General features: G+C 58.7%; 1 protein-coding gene across 1 annotated transcript in view; it reads right to left on the bottom strand.

Moving 5' to 3' along the window:
• RPTOR (regulatory associated protein of MTOR complex 1) overlaps positions 1-13523 on the bottom strand; it is a 334568-nt gene that overhangs the window by 196300 nt on the left and 124745 nt on the right.

Raw genomic sequence — 13523 nt, 5'->3', positions numbered from 1 at the left:
CCTGCCTGGACCCTCACCCGTCGAGGCCAAGGGCCCCCCCGAATCAGCAGGACCTAAGATGAACCTACAAACATCAACAGCCCTTATACACACGACAGTGAACAGTTACAGGACGTAAACGTACGGAATGCCCATTTCTAAAGCAGAAAAGAAGATTGAGCACACAGAAGTAAACGACGTGAAACATAAAAAAACCCAGATGAGGAAATTTTTAAAAATTCTCCTGGAAAATATGAAGGAGGCTTGAAACACGGAAAGATGTTCCCACTTGGGTAGATACACCAACAGTCTTTTCTTACCGTTTTTTAAGCAAGTTCTACGTGCGACACGGCACCGAACTCATGACCCCGAGACCGAGTGGCACGCTTACTGAGCTGGCCGGGTGCCCTGACACCAACATTCTTAGTATATCTGTTCTCCCTGAGTTTACCGCCAAATCCAATGCGTTTCCCATAAATATAACAGGCTATTTACTGCTTCCAAGAAACTGCCGCTGACATTCTCATGGAGACACGACCACACAAGAAGGGCCAGGAACACAGAGAAACGAAAACCACGAGGGTCCAGCCCTCCCACGCCCCCAGACACCCTCCACGATCTGTCTGATTGGAATGGGGAGGCCGAAGGGTGGGGGAGCTACCCCACAAAGCCCACAGTCATACCCAGACACACATCTCCTGGATTTCTGATTTTATTTCATCAAAACCAGTTCTAATGCCCAGCCGACCTAAGCGCAGAAACGAAGCCATGTGGTGATGCTGAAGCTGGGAGACGGGCATGTGGGGCTCACCCGAGGGGCCTACTTCATATCTATTCGGTGGTGAATTCCCAGTGAAGACTGACTGAGTAAATCTAGAACCACACCGGAAGACGGAGGGGACGTGACGTGCATGGAATCTCTAACGCCACACGAGGACGTCAAAACGATGCCCCAAATTGGTAAGTCAATAAAGAGCAGCGTAAGAATGCCCCATAAAAAGACGGCCGTATCTCCTAGAGAAACACAGCTAAAAGGGTTTGCTGCTAGGTAGGGATTACGCGCTGACTTTTAAAAGTAACGTGTATGTTTATTACTTGGATGAACTTTTAAAACTTTACTTAAAAAGCTAAATAAAAAGCGGGGCGCCTGGGTGGCGCAGTCGGTTAAGCGTCCGACTTCAGCCAGGTCACGATCTCGCGGTCCGTGAGTTCGAGCCCCGCGTCAGGCTCTGGGCGGATGGCTCGGAGCCTGGAGCCTGTTTCCGATTCTGTGTCTCCCTCTCTCTCTGCCCCTCCCCCGTTCATGCTCTGTCTCTCTCTGTCCCAAAAATAAATAAACGTTGAAAAAAAAAAACTAAAAAAAAAAAAAAAAAAAGCTAAATAAAAAGTAACAGTGACGTCACCCGAAGAAAGCAGCAGTCAGAACGCGGAGCACACACAGTGCCGGGGCCGGGCCGGTGCCACCCGTGCCCGCACGGCACTCTGCGCACCTGCTGCCGGGGAAGCATCCCCGTTGGGTGTGAAGAGCAGCGGGGAGAGAGCAGCAGGGACAGGAAGCAGCTAGAAGGCCTGAGGACCGCAAGCGGCTTCCAAGGACAAGAGGCTTCCTGATCCTTCAAAGGAGAATGAGGCGTCGAGGTGAAGACACCAGTGGGGACGTGCGGCCCGTTGCACACGGGAGTGGTCTGTAATCAACCACACGAGACCCTTGGAGACGGGCCGTATCTCGCAGTCCCAAAGGTATCAGCGGATGCATAAACATGAAGGCTTCGGGATGGTGAAATTCACAACACAAGTTTTTCCAGACTGTCCACATTTCCCACGCCTGTAAGCAAACTAACCCAAGGGGAGCGCCCCTGTCCTTCCGCAGACAGTTTGAGAACCCTGTGCTGAGGCGCAGGTCAGGGTCCAGCCACGTGGCCTTCCCCTCCCACGTCCCCTCTATACAGGCCAGGATGCTCCCCGTAAAGTAAGGGTGTCGCAGAGGAGGCTCGAGACAGGGCTCACATGTACGCGAGGTTTCCAAGTTCGCTTCCACCACCAAGGCAGCGTGAACTAATCTGACAGAGGCTGTGGGTCCCCGTGTGGGGGTCTGAAGGGCTGGCCCGCACGGAGATGGCCCATGTGGGAGCAGGGGCTCGGGACGCAGAGGGCAGCATCCCCGCCCGCGCGTTCTGGAAGCGCCCAGCTCTCGCGCACGACTCCTGCCGGGGCCCTTCTTTCTCTGGCTCACACACACCGTTTGCTACACGTCCGTGTGCGACCGTGTGGTTCCCACCGGGACCGTGAGGCCAGGCAGCATGGGGCTCTGTCTTTACGTCCCTCCCACGGCTGCACACAGCACACTCGGTTATCAGGGAGGGACACTGACCTCTATCGTTAGTAATGAAACAAGGAAAACGGGGAGTCCTTCCTGCTGCTGACATGACACGAGTGAATCCCAGCGAACTGCTAGGAAGTCCGTATGTAGACGTGTTTGGGCGCTTACCTGTTCGCCTTAATTCCTGCTACTCTGCTATTTGGAATCTGCATGTTTAACAGTGAAGAAAATAATAAACGTCAACGTTCCTGATTTGTCATCGGTGAACCGTGGATTTGTGCTCGGAGTGAGACAGAGCCAGGGTCCTGGGTCCTAACGCTCTAATCAGCTGAATTTTCGTTGGCCCCATAAAACAAGATGAGGGTAACCGATAAATGGAAATCCAGTTCTGGGGCAGACAGGGAACATCTTATTGAGATAACTTGGACGCATCCCCCAAAACCACATCCGCACAAGCACGCCGTGCCATCGGAAAGTGAGTTGCAGGCAGAACTATCTAGAAGTTCAGTGTGCAAACGAACAGGATAAAAACAACCGCAGACCAGGTAGGAATGAGGTCAATCTGTGGAGCCTACTTTCAAATCCCCCAAATCCCCACCCCCAGAAGAAACCCCCAACGGAGCACAGGACCCCGGTGAACACCCAAGTCACTGTGACGCGACCAGCGTGGCCCCGAGTTTGGGCCACCCAGTGACTGAGGGCTGCTGTGACGACCACGCGGGGCAGCAGACCCCTCCCCGTCTTGGTAGACGCTTTGATCTGGGCCTTTTCATAAATTCAATACCCGTGCGTCCTGGCCGGACAGGCAGAAGTAGCTAGAGGTACTCCGACCATTTCAGCTCCAGGAGCCACAGCGGCGGCCGGCCTGCGGGCTGAAGGGGAGGGAGCGGCCTTGGGCGGCAGCCGACCTCACGGAGTCCCGCTCCGGGCCGTGTTTTTCCTGTTTCCAGGAAGGCTTTCGGGCGGCTCATGTAGGGAAGAGTAAAGATGGAGGCTGAGTCACAAAACAACTTCAACGGGCGCTAAAAGGAGTTCTGAATTCGCGATTGATCATCCCTGTGAGCACAAGGCGACTGAAAACATTTCCATTCGCTACCGAGAGCAGTAACGGGGCATCGCCCTGGAGGGAAGCCCAGTCGTGGGTGCACAGAGCCACCCCCCTGGGGGCCGGGGCCGTGCATGCCGCAGGGGCGCTGCCTTTAGATGCACGGGACCCTGTCCCCGGCAGCAGCATTCCCACAAGCGGGGTGAGAAAACGGCTGTCGGATCGAACCGAAGGAAGAGTTCCCAAATTCGCAGGAGGCTGTGTGCGGGGACAGACATCCTCTCCGACCACAGCGAGGACCAGGCGCCAGTGGTGGGGAGCTTCCGGGGAACACAGGGTCTGCTGGGAGAGCAAGGGCAGGGGTGCGGTGGTGGGCGCCGTACCCCTCTCACGCCGCCCCTTCTGCCGGGCTACGTTACGAGGACACTGACCGAGACTGCGGCGGTTTTATCAGACGATGTGAAGAAAACAGCAAATCAATCTCACCCCACGTACGTCTATCCCCCCGACCCACGGGCACTTCTCTCCTGGGGCCTCCTGCCACCACACGCGGAACAGTAATCCCCGCTGTCGACCATCACGCCCACCGAGGACACCTCCGCCCCCACTTCGGACTGTCACAGGCGCACGGCGACGGCAGCACACGCACAGCCCCGACGGGCCCCCAACAGGCTTCCTGAGCGCCGTCCCGCCAGAGAGCCGAGCCTCGCGGAGCCGCAGGCAGAAGGGGGAGAGGGTGGGATGCCTCGTGCCCACAGCCCGGCCAGGCGGGCGGGTCCCCGGAGGTCACGCTCACACGTGCCGTGCGCCCCCTGGTTCAGGGGCGCGGCTCGCCACCCTGGACGCCTGACTCTGCTCACGCGCATCAAAGCCACCGACCCTTAAAGAGAACAGGACACGCTGCAGGGTCAGAAAGGCTTCTGAAGTCGCGGCCGCGGGCGCTAGAGCACGGCACTGGGCCAGGCGGCCGGCCCGTGCGAGGCAGAGACAACCAGAGGGGCAGGGCCCACACTAAACCCCAGGTATCGGGGAGCCTCCAAGTTTGTGAATTCTTCCTCAGTGGCTCCCTCGCTCCTCGGGCTACAGAAAGCCCCACGCGCAGGCGTGAAGAGTTGCTCAAAGACAAGGCACCCCAACACAGGACCAGGCCACGCCCGGAGACCTCACAGCAGGTCCCAGGAGCAGCAGACTGCCGGCTCTGTGGGGCCTGCGCCCGCTTCACAGCCCCGGGCCACTGGGCGCCTTCGGAGGGGACGGGACAAGTGCTTCCCGCTGCAGCCCCCGCGTCACTCCTGCTGCCACAGCACGCAGCCTTCCTCACTCTGCCCTCCCCCACGCGGCGACCGAACCGGGGTTCGGCTCCAGGGCAGGACCACCCACCCCTCCCGAGATCAGTTCCGCGGGGCAGTGCTGTCCTCCCAAGCCACGCACGAGGCCACGGCTGACGTTCCTCAGAGACGTCCACAGAATCAGGGACTCGTTATCGCTGACCTTGGCTCCACCAAGGTCTTCTCCTGCGGGGTCGCAAACAGATGATTTAGCCTCGCTTTCCACCTAGGCACAAAAAGGACCGTTAACAGACGAGCATGAAAGGCACCACAGAGATGAATAATCTGCCTCCTGGGGCTTCATGCGAATTAATTAGTATTTTTAAGGGCTCTGAAATGAGAAGCACTAAATTAAATGTCACCATGCCATAGCGCGGTGGCAAAGCCACAATGCCTGGATCCCGGCCACAGGGTCTGAGGGCAGGAGCGGCAGAGAAAGCATCGAGTCGCACACGAGGTGACGCGCAGTCCCTGCAACGCGGCCCGCGGTGGCCGGCATCCCAGGCACGTGTGTGGAACTTCTGTGGGAGGCGGGCGAGGAAGAGAAAAGAAAGGCTGCCCTGTGGCTGGACGAAGGAGAGCGTGGCCCCGAACCCCTCGCCCCCGTGCCGTCCGCCTGCCCCTCGGTGACACCAGGCAGCCGCCCGTGCTACGGAGGCCCGAGCGGTGCGTGTGCCGCGTGCCCGCCTTCTCGTCAGGCTCCTCCTTGCGCAAGGACAGACCCCCCCCCCCCAGGGGTCACCAGTGTGCCTGGAGCATGGGGGGTCGGGGGCTGCGCTTGAGGGTCCCGTCCCCTGACAGATCCCGCAGCAAGGAGCCCCCGGGCAGCGACGGCACCGCCCTCTCCTCTCCAGGGTGTCGAGCAGAGACCACGCGGCCTCGCCCGGCCAGGCGTGAGGGTATCAGCGATGTTGTTTCCGCTCTCCCATCCTTCCTCGGCAGCAGAGAAGGAAGGGGTGAGCGAACATAATGTTAGAATTTGGGCCGGTTTCGTCCCTGGTCTGGGGTCTTGAAAATGTCTCACCCTCCGCCCCTTTCCAAGTAGGAAGCACGGACTTCCGGGAAATGCTGGGCAGGGGGAAGGTCAGGTCTGCTCACAGGACAGCTGTCCTAGGCGGTAGCCCCACATGGAAGGCTCCAGGCCCTGGCAGTGCAGGGACTTTGTGCTCCTGCCTCTCAAAAAGCACTTGCTGCTACAGCCCCTTCCATTCGCACTAACACGACCTAAGCCAAGCCACCGCACGTACGGTCACCACCATCACGGTCACCGCCACCCTCACCCTCAGCCTAACCACCCCCAGTATCATCACCACCGTCCTCAATGCCGCTGCCAACAACACCACCGTCAGCCACAACCGTCACCGTCATCGATTTCTTACGTTACGACAACTTCCTGAGGAACCTGCCAGGCTCGTTTGGCTCGATCCAAATCCATTCCTCAAAACTCGGTATGTCTCACTTGCTGAAAACCCTTTGATGGCTTCCCACGGACCCCAAAAACTCTTCAGAACGGCCCTTCAGTCCCTGCAAAACCTCGTCTGCAGAGCCTCTGAGAGTCTACGCTCCGGGCACAAGGAAGTATCTTTCAAGTCTTATGTTCTTACCCACCTCCCAGCCCTTGTCCGGACCCTGTTCCTACTTTTCCTCGACCCCCAATTCCAAGTCTTGCCTGGGCATTTCCTCTTCCTTCTTCAAACATCAAGTTAAATGTGAATTCTCGAGAACTCACTCTCAGGTACTCCCAGAAACGGGTTAGGTTTCCCGTGCCAAACGCTCCCATAGCACACGTAGGTCCCTGACCACAGCATGTATGACCCTTGACTCCACCTGCTTCTTACCCCTCTGTCTGCCCTCCCTCCACCTTCTTCCTGCCCCGATTGGTAAAAGTCCTATGAAGGCAGGGACCAGCACTTCCCTGGTCACTACGGCCACCCTGGGGAAGTACCATACCTGGCACGTAGTTGGCACTTAATAAACGTTTGTGTATGAACAAATGACAAAGACTCACTGCTAGAGTTTGCAAAGCCCAGCGAGCTTCTCCCAAAAGAGCGTTCTATTGGAGTACTGGAGTATCCCATTTGCTTAGGATTTCAAAACCTCCGGTTCTGCTGGGACGGAGGACGGCGGTGAAGCCGGTGCCTGCGCCACAGAACCCAGGCCCCGTGGCAGATGATGTCCCGCCTTCGCAGGCTGGCCTGCCGCCCCAAACAAGCTCAGGGCGGACGCTGGGGGCAACGTGAGCGCCCGCGGACGCGCCCAGCTAATGCAGCACGGCGAGACGCGGCTGGCACTTTCTATAAGCAGGCACTCCTGGGTGGACAGGTGACCCTCCCGAGAGCCACGCCGTCTGTCTGGTGTGAGAAGCCAGGAGTGCTGTCCGCGAGCAGAGACAGAAGGAGAGAAGATCTACTTTGTCACTGGCAAATGTACACGTCTTCCAAGGTTTATAACGGCATGAAAAGTAACGAAAAGACCTCTCCCTTGTCCGGACAGCTCCGTGGAGATGAGAGGACAGAGGAGCAGCGGGGCACCGAGACAGACACCTGACTGCAGGCTGCAGGGGGGCCTCCCTAAGGCAAAGACAAAGCAGACAAGAGCAAACGCAGGAAACTAGATGGCAGCGGGGCAGGAGTGGGGCGGACGGCTGACTGGGCGATCCCACTCCTCCGCCTTGGCTGCAGGACCAGCGTGAGGAACGGCACGGCGTCCGCAGGGGCAGGAGTGCACACGTGGTCATGACCTCGGCACGGATGACCTCTCCTCTTCAAGCCATTCCGACGCATCGCTGCTGTACTTAGACCGTCCTGTAGAGTCATGAGGCCTTCGCGGCCAAGTGCTCTGAGGCTCCCGTCGCCAGCCAGGTCCCCAGCGTCCGACGAGGCTCCTCACTCCCCCAAGGGTCAATCTCCACCCTGCGTTCCGTGGCTCTCCTCCCCAGCCTCCTCCCTCCAACCCCGGGCGTGGCTGTAACTCAGCCTCCTTCGTCTCACACCACAAGCTCCCCGTGGGTGCAGCACAAACCTACGATGGAAGAATCCCGTGCTTTGCTCCTCGCGGGCCCACGCCCCCGGGCTCCCCACCTGAATCGCTGGCGTCAGCTGGTTCTGAGTCACTGAGACCACGCACCTCGATCCCGTCCCTCCCTCCGCTCTCCCCCTCACACCCCCTTCGTCCGGGGCTCCCCAGGCCTGGCTCAGTGTGCCCGGGGCATGTCCCTCACACATGGCTGTCCTGCCTCTGCTTCATTGGGGGTCAAAGGCCCCCGACTGTCCTCAGGCCTCCTGGCCAGCCTCTCTCCACGTCCTTCCAGTCTGGCAGAACTTTCCTTCCCAAGCACACCATCAGGCCACTCGCGTCCTAAAAGCGGATCCTTGGGGTGGGGCCCACTGCACTGCCCCCACGGGAGCACCGCCACGCCCGGGCACGGAGCACAGCTCTGTCAGCCACCTGCCCCCACTGGTCCTCCACGGGTCTGGCTGCGCTGGGCCCCTTCGCCGCCCTGGCCGGGCCTGAGCAAGCTCTTGCCTCCTCCTGAGGCTCCTTGCAGCTCTCGGCGCACAGGGGCCACCTCTCCCTTCTCTGTGAGAACGACGTGGTACGCCTCGCCTTCCGACACCAAGCTGGCGAGGACAGGACCCTGTGAAGTTCCCCAAGTCCCCGTCTCTGGACACACAACAGTCACACAGGGAAACTGCAGTGCACGAATTCACGGGTGTCTGAGCAATGCTGACTTTACTGACCTATCGTTTACCTGAAATTAACCACAGCACAACTTCATTATCCCGACGGAACTTTGCTCATCCCAACATGGACCTCGGAGCCAATCCGTGCAGTACAAATTCAATCTCCCGCTCGATTTGCACATTTTCTTTCCTCTTTCAGTGTTTCCGTTATCTCCTAGTGAGATGCTATCTGTCTCATTTTTTCTTGATGGTATTGTGACACTGGGCTTTGCTCCCAATCCCTAAATTTAAAAAACAAAAACAAGCTACTACTTCTCTTATGACTTTAAATGGAGCACCTGAGTAGCTGAAGTATAAGCAGGAGGTGGGAAGCGATGTTTCAGTCAATAACCCTCCTTGAGAATCTCTGCTGACCCAAAGGACTCACCGCCCCCTGCCCCCCCCCCACCAAGGGCTCAGGCTGATGGCGGACGCAGCGCTGGCTCCCAGCACCACACACACACACGGCTGTGGTCTGCATCTAACACGGAACTGGTGTCCTTGCAAACTCGCCACGGAAAGACGGATCTCAGACAAATTAAAACTGCCTCACAAACAAACCAACCAACCCCCAAAACCACACAAGCAGCCACAGCCCATGGCAGGGCGGAAGGCGGAGGCGTCCCAAACCGGCCCGGCCGCTCAGGCAGCTGCCACGCCTGGTCCTTCACGCCCTCGAGTTGCACCTGTGCAAGCTGAGTTCTGGTCACCTGTGGGCACAACCGAGGTCACTTGTTTTCAGAAGCCGAAGGAGCAAACTTCAGAAGAAGTCTAGAGACACAGAAGTCACCGACCACCTTCCGGCAATTTCTAGTACCCTTTCATATTATTCTGGAATTTTCGCTAATGGAAACGGAACGCATAAGGTCGCCCCCTCTGTGTCATTGTAAATGACCTCTCAGGGCGACCTGGCTCTGCGAATGGCCAACAGTAATGGGCATCTCCACCTGTAGGGGACATCGCTCGGGTAAAAGGCCGTTCAGCTTCAGGCCTCGCTGCCCTGCATCTGCCCAGAGAGCTGACTGGACTTGGATTCACGTTTGGTCCGACAATCCAGGGCTCCCTTCTACTAAGCAACGGGTTACCTCTAAGACGTATTTTTGCTTTTTCACAGACTCTCCCCTCCACTCACGGCGCACGGTCAAAGCCCCAGCACGTCCTGTGCCAGCAGTTGGCCCCGCCTACCTCAGGGGTCAGCTCAGCAGCCGACAGGCACATTTTCAGGTGTCCCGCCCCACAAGCCCCACCCCGACTGGCCAAGGGCAGTCTCCGAGGAGGCTCACTGGCACGAGACGCGGGTCTGTACCATCCGCCCCGGACGTAAGATCCGGGTCACTTTCGGGGGGCCGACGTGGGCGGCTCGCCATGAACCCTACGTCGCACCTCTGGACAGGCTGCAAGCAAACCGAGTGTCAGCGAGGCCTCTCTGGGGGGTCTCCCGCTCCTCCTCCCTCTGCACCCCGGGGGTCAGCTCTGCTAGGGGTTCCTCACCCCTTGGGCACAGTCTCTGTTGGGGCTCCCAGCCCTCGCCGCCCGATGCCGGACGGGAGCTGCCGAGGGGAGGCTCTGCTGTGCCCACTGGAGAGGCCCACCCCTCTACCAGAGTTAGGGTCCCCGAGACGGAAGACCTGGGATCCAGCCACGCATCGGTGACCTATTTATCAGCATTCCACCCGGGACTGTCTGGGAACTACCCCGAACCTCCACTCCCTCCTGAAGTAACTAGAACGGTCCTGCCCCTGCCCGCTTCACAGGCTGTGAGGGCGACGTGAGCAAACGCGCGGCGGGACGCCTGGAAAACACAGCCAGTGGGGACAGGAGGGCAGAGGACGCGCCAGCTGCCGTCCCGAGCCCTCGCTTACGCCCGCTCGCCCACCCGCACGAGCACCACGCCAGCCAGGCATCAGGAGCACCCCCGCTTTACAGACACAGGGAGCTGAGACACAGAGAGGTGCAGCGGCCACCACAGGTCACACAGCTGGCGTGGGGCGGGGCCCGTTTCAAGTCAGGCAGCCCGGCTCCGGACTCCCGGGTTTCACCACTCAGTCAGCGGAGCCCCGGGAGACTGACGGAGAGCCTTCCCACGTGTTGGCAAACTGGGGACAAGCAGGAGACAGGAAGACATAAGGGACAGGTCTGCTATCCTAACGTGATGGTCCTGCCTTGGTTCCGCGGCCTCTGGGCTCCAGCACGGCAGCCCCCCCCCCCCACCCCGCCCACTCCCCCCACCCCCGCCGCCTCGAGAGGGGCCGGAACCCCTGCAGATCCTGAGGGCTGAGCCAGCCGCGTGCAGGCCAGCCGGGCTCTCACGGAGCCCCGGGACCCGGCAGCCGAAGCCTCTCACGGCTACTGAGTTTTGCCCAGGTCCACACACCACATTAGCACTGAAAACGCTGCTCCCTCCTAATGTTAACGCCCGACGACCCCCAGGCAAGATCGATACCTGCTGGTTACCTGGAACACTTAGTGTTTACCAACCTGCCTGGTGGGGAGACAGAGAATCCAGAATTTCCTAAGCCGTGCGGGGTGGATGGGAGAGGGCGGGGGTAGGGGCAGAGGAGACTGGACTCCGGGCCCCGGGGCTACAGCATCCAGTAGACGCGGGGACACGGGCGTTCCACATCTGCAACCCTGTTCTGGCCACTGATGCGGCTGGCGGAGCGCTTCTGAACAGGGCGCTCTCTCTACCACAGGACGCGTTCTCTCTGACAGTAACAAGACGAGGAAGGAAACAAATCGACACCGAGAGGCCTCACGCCGAGGAGGAAACAGGTACTTGTTAAATGGCTGCCAAACCGGGCTGCCAAACCGGGTGGGCTAAGGCCGCGCCCCCAGGCGAGCCCGTCACCCGGAAGCTGGCTCCGGGCATCCAAAGAAACAGCCACCAAAGTGATTCGTGACAAAGTGATGCCCGACGCCTCTCACCAGCCAAGTCTGTTCTGAGCAAGGCCCCAAGCAGGGCTGCCCGCGGGCCCAGCAGCAGCCACAGGAGGGCCAGACTGTCGGAGTCCCTGGTCCTAAGGTACAGCCGTAAACGTCTCAGAAGCATGCTCGCTGGTCCCAATTATTTACTTTTCAAAGGAAGTTCTGATTTCGTGTTCGGTTCCTGATGTTCGTGAGGACGCTCTCTGTCGGGCTAATCCGATTTCCACGCGGAGGGAGCATCGGAGACCCGGGAGAGACACGCGGGAGCGAGCTGGGGGCCCCGCGGGAGGTGTCGAGGCCCCGGTGACCTCCCACCGGCCCCCTGCCTCCGCCTCTGCGGTCCATGTTTGCGGAGTCTGCCTTCCGGGCTCGCGCTCGTCCGCTCCGCCCTTGGTTTCCAGGGCGCTACTGGGGACAGTTTCGCCGGCCCTTGACGGGACGCCCTGGCTCCTTCCCGCGGCTGGGCCCGCGAGCGCACGCGTGGCAGGGAACCAAAAGCCCTCGGGGAAGGGCCCCGGCACAAGCTCCCCGTCTGTGAACCCCTGTTCGAGGCCAAAGGAACTCCTCAGGTTTCCGACGCACATCCTCCCAGCGTGAGCAGTTTCACACAGACTCGGTAACATCCTTGCCTCGCTCTACTTTGTGCCTTAGCCAGTGACAACCCTTCCTTCCTTCCTGAATGTGCTAAGGAGGCAGGAGAGAACCACGACAGCTGGCTTTCTTGTCAAAACCCACAAAGTCGAGGCTTCTCGACGGGGCCCAAATCCACTTCTGAAACGGGCTCGCCTGGTGTGAACAGACCTGCCCAGAACACGCCGTCCTCCCATGCTCAGTGAGGCCCGGGGACAGGCTCGGGCGGGCACGGGTGCGGAGGGGGCTCCTGGCACCTGACCGATAGATGCCAGGGAAGCTGCCGAACACGGCCCCACTGTCCTCACACGTGTGGGGACACCTACGGCCACAAAGACGGACTATCTGGCCCTGATGTGAGCACTGCCTGCCAGTTTGGGAAACGCTGCTTTCGGGGAAAGAACGAAGGTCTGATTCCAACGAGGACCTCCAGATTCTAATCCAGTAAGACGGAAACAAGCACGGTGCAGAGAAATGCACACAGCGTATGGCCAGTCTTACCTCATGTGTGAGTACACACGTGTTCACAGACACGCCCGTCATGAGAACGTTCATGCGGCTGCTGCAGAAGGAAGGACGCAGCGTGAAGAGGCAGGAAGAGAAACCAGATTTTTTAAAAATGTTTTATTATTCATCTTCGAGAAAGAGACAGAGACACAGACAGAACCCCAAGCAGGCTCCAGGCTCCAGGCCCCGAGCTGTCGGCACAGAGCGGGGCTCGAACTCACGAGCGAGATCATGACCTGAGCTGGAGTTGGACGCTTAACCGACTGAGCCCCCCAGGCACCCCTAAAAGCCAGACTTCTCGTTTTGTGTACGTGACTTGGGATCCACTAAATATTTTACGTAACTGTAAAGCAGAATTAAAATTTTTAAAAGGCATTTCTTAAACATCTTAAGTAAAAGGACACCAACGAACACAACTGTGCACCTGGCTGGCTGTACTGCTGGACGGGGAGGAACGCATCCACGTGACTTTAAAACGGGGTGACCTGGGGCACCTGGGTGGCTCGGTCGGTTGAGCATCTGGCCCCTAATTTGGGTTAGGGTCATGATCTCAGTATCGCGGGACGGAGCCCCTCTTTGGGCTTCATGCTCAGCGTGGAGCCTGCTTGGGACTGACTCTGTCTCTCTCTCTCTCTCTCTCTCTCTCTCTCTCTCTCTCTCTCTCAAATTTATAAAATAAAGAAAAAACAAAAAGGAAAACAGGGTAACCTCACTCTCTATCTGTGGCCTGGTGCCAGAGAGAACCGCAAATGCCTGGTCACACCAGCTAGGAAAGAAGTGATCACAAGCTACCAGGCCCATATCAGACGGACTCGGGAGCCAAATCACAGAGCCCCCCGCCCCCCGCCCCCCGCCCCCACCGGCCAAAGAGGAAACAAGGCCAAGGAGGAAACAACGTGCACGCCAACGTTTAACAAGTGTAACGGTTACGCTTTTACTGCACGCTGACTGGGACAAACACACACCCTGCAGGTTACCTTAGGAGAAGCCCAGTCATTATTCTGAAATCTGCTAAACAAAGGAAAATAAGCATCGGTACTGGCTTTCCTACATGAACTCTACCTTGA

The sequence above is a fragment of the Lynx canadensis genome, chromosome E1, assembly GCF_007474595.2.
Source record: "Lynx canadensis isolate LIC74 chromosome E1, mLynCan4.pri.v2, whole genome shotgun sequence".
NCBI classification, from domain to species: Eukaryota; Metazoa; Chordata; class Mammalia; order Carnivora; family Felidae; genus Lynx; species Lynx canadensis.
The sequence above is the reverse complement of the archived record's forward strand: the minus strand, read 5'-3'. Positions and strand labels throughout refer to the sequence as shown.